Genomic DNA, 3,378 nt, shown 5'->3' with positions numbered 1-3,378 from the left:
GTACTCGTCAGTTCTTTTGCTGAGACTCCCGCTGCCACTATTAACTGGACACCTTTTTGCAGAGGTCACCCGAGAGTGCCCGCTTGCTGAAGCCAATTACTGGATGCTCTTTTCTCAGCCCTGATTCTCCTTGACCCTCAACAGCACCTGATCCAGCTGACCAGCCTTCCTTTGTCAAAGTGATACTCAGATTCACATCTGCGTCCTGAGTGAATTATCTCCAGCGTCACTATATTGGCTTGGCGCTCATGCTAGACTCCATGGTGCATAATTCTAGTCATACAGTAAGTTCGCATTGAGTGTAGATGTAGGGGTCAACTCTGGGCTGAGCAGTGGGCACCAGAGTGAACAAAAAATTCATTCATTTATTCATTCATGTTGAAGGCTCTCCATGTGCTCAGCTCTGGGACACAAGACCTATATTGCCCCTGTGGATCTTACAATCCTGTGGGAAAGGCAAATACTAAATACAGTTCCACGAATCTTTTCAAATTATAATTGTGATATATGCTACAAACTATGTGGTTCATGAGAGTACACCCAATTTATATTTCAGAGGACTGGAAACTGCAGAGATGCATATTATGTGGCTCCTGTTTCACAAAGCTCATGATAAGCAAAGAAGCCCAAATATATGCTCTTGAATGTCTTTTCATCTAAATCAGCACATTCAAATCTAACATGGAGGTGGGTGGTGTGGAGCAGGCTGGGATGTAATAATTCATTGACAGGAAAACCATGTGAGATAGGAGCACCCCCACCACCCCCACCACACACACACACACACACACACACTTCTATTTTCTAGATTAGGAACCTATAAAATCACCTGTCTAAGTGCCACAGCTAATAAGGGGGAAAGAGCCAGCATTCAAAGCCGGCCTCACCAACAATAGGATAGGGTTCTTCCCACTATACAGGGGTGACCTCATCACCTGGGCAACAACAGAGGCTCTAAGCAGCCCATCACGCTTCGATGCTGCTACCCAAGCTAGATTTTCCCTAGCCAGCTCGGCTGTCACAGTAGACCTCTGCTCCCCTCACACATCTAATCCATCACCAAGTCATTAGCTTCACCTTCCAACTACCTCTTGAATCTGTCCACTTCTCTCCATCTCCTCTGCCACCACACCAGTCTGAGCTGTCATCATCTCTCAGCCTCCTAATTGGACTTTCCGCATCTACTCTTGCTCCCCTCCAATCTGTCTTCTGCACTGAAGCCCAAGTGCTCCTTTTCACAATGAAGAGTTGGATGTCAATCCCAGGGTTTAAATCCTTTTTCAGTGGCTTTTTAGGGCTCTCAGAACAAAGACAGAATCTTTAATGTGGCCTCCAAGGCTCTGCTGGATAGCAGCTCAGGCCCCGCACCCTTTCTCTCATGGGCTCCAGCCACCATGGTCTTTCTGCTTTGTGAACTTCTGCCTGTGTGGTTCTCTCTGCCTGGAATCCAACACTCGTTAGTCTCTCCCACCATCACCCTCTCCCAGCCAACTCATACGCATCCTTTAGGTCTCAGTGCAACACTGCTTCCAAAGAGAAGTCCTTCCCGATTTCCTAGGACAGATCCTGCCCCTCTTTATATGCACTCCTAGAACTTGATGCCTTTCCTTTTAATGTTCTCAAGATTTAGAATTACTTTTTCATTTGTATGTTTGACCTGTTTTTGTATCTGTTCGGTGTCGGTCTCCATCACTAGATTCTGAGCTCTGAAAGGGCAGGGGCTGTCCCTGGAGCTCACCACTGTACCCTCCATGCACATCACAGAGCCTGTCTCCATAAATATTTGTTCTATGAATAAAAAGTCCTTGTCTCCCTAGGACTCAACTCAGTTTCTTCAAGTGACCTCAAGACCCTCCACAATGTGGTCATAGATTGCAGACAGCTCCCAGCGCCACCCAGCTGGGTTCCCTTGTCCCCCACTTTCAGACTTGACTTGGCGCATTTGCTTATACCTTTCCCACCACCTAGGATGCCCTTCCTTCTCCTGCCCATTTAAATTCTCCTCTTCCCCGTGGAATGAGATCCCCCATTCTCTCCCCCAGACTTCAGCAGAACCTATGAGGAGAAAGTTTCTTATTTTGACTATTGCATTCTGATGGATTGTCATGAACTATTGTGTCTGTGTCTCATCTCCTAGCAATGAATCCAGTTTACTTTCTGTTTAATTTCCTGTTCAGATGTTTTGTTCTGTGTAAAATACACTGGACTTCAAGAAATCTCTTTCCAGTTTCATAGCCTAAGGCAGAGCTGACGCTAGTTGCTAGGATGTTGCTAGGGAAAGTCATTTAGCCAGGGTAGATAATTAACTTTATCAGTGTGAGTGGGTAAGTCATAGAAGACAAGAGCTGGGGGCTTCACTTCTCCAAGAAAAAAAAGTACACCTTTGATTGAAAAAGGTGAGAGCGGCCTCCCCCCCAATCCCTCTCTTTAAGGGAGAAGGAAAGAAAACTTGGAGTTTCTAGATTTGTGTCTTTCTGCATATGGTCATTGAAACACAAGCATCAGATGTTTGCCTCAAATGCTGATTCCAAAACCCCATCCCAGACCTACTGAATTTGCACTTTGAACAAATTCAAACTGAAGTTCAGGGAACCACTACCCCAGAGTTTTTTAACTCATACTTTAGGTGTAGCCATCCCTCTAACTTCCACTGCTCCAATGAGCTTAGCTCCCTCCACACCAAATGCCTCCCCAAAAAGAAACACCCTGGGTTTGGAAATCTTGACTCTCAACAGCCCTCTCTCATTCCACCTCCAACTTTCCCATTTCCTCACCCCCTTGCAGTGACTCTGGGTCTATGAGACCTATGACTGCATAATCACTTCTGCTCTTCCCACCTGTCTTGTTGTCAAGTCCTTCCTCACTCAGCCTGGACACCATGCTTAACCATTTTAACCACATCCTCACCAACACTCTTCCTTAGGTCACCTCTTCTATTTCTCTAACCCCCTTCCCTAGATCAGCTAAGCAGAACAACGGAACTATTCCAGACTTCTGAGTTCTGCTGTATAAGACCTGGCAGCCCCACCAGCAGCCTTACTACAAACTCGTGAATTCTATCCTTAACCATACATCTTAAACTTATTCCTAATCAATTTCCTTTCCCATTCTTCATAGCGTCTTCTCTCTGGCTTCTGAGTCCTTATCATTTTTATCAAGGTTGCTATATCCCTCTTGTTATTCTCACTCTTTGTTCTCTTATCTCACCCTAAAATAAAGACATGAACTTCCTCAGATCTCTGTCTCCTCTATCCTCATAGCAAACTCTAGCAAATCCCAACTTCATTTCTTGCCTCAAAGGAAGAAGAGTTTTGATTCTTCAGTTCTTCCCAAGGCTAATCCCCTCCTGTGTCCTTGTCCTCATCCCCCCTGCTGACC

The sequence above is a fragment of the Myotis davidii genome, unplaced genomic scaffold (genome assembly GCF_000327345.1).
Source record: "Myotis davidii unplaced genomic scaffold, ASM32734v1 scaffold946, whole genome shotgun sequence".
In the NCBI taxonomy this organism is placed as follows: domain Eukaryota; kingdom Metazoa; phylum Chordata; class Mammalia; order Chiroptera; family Vespertilionidae; genus Myotis; species Myotis davidii.
Note: the sequence above shows the minus strand (reverse complement) of the source record.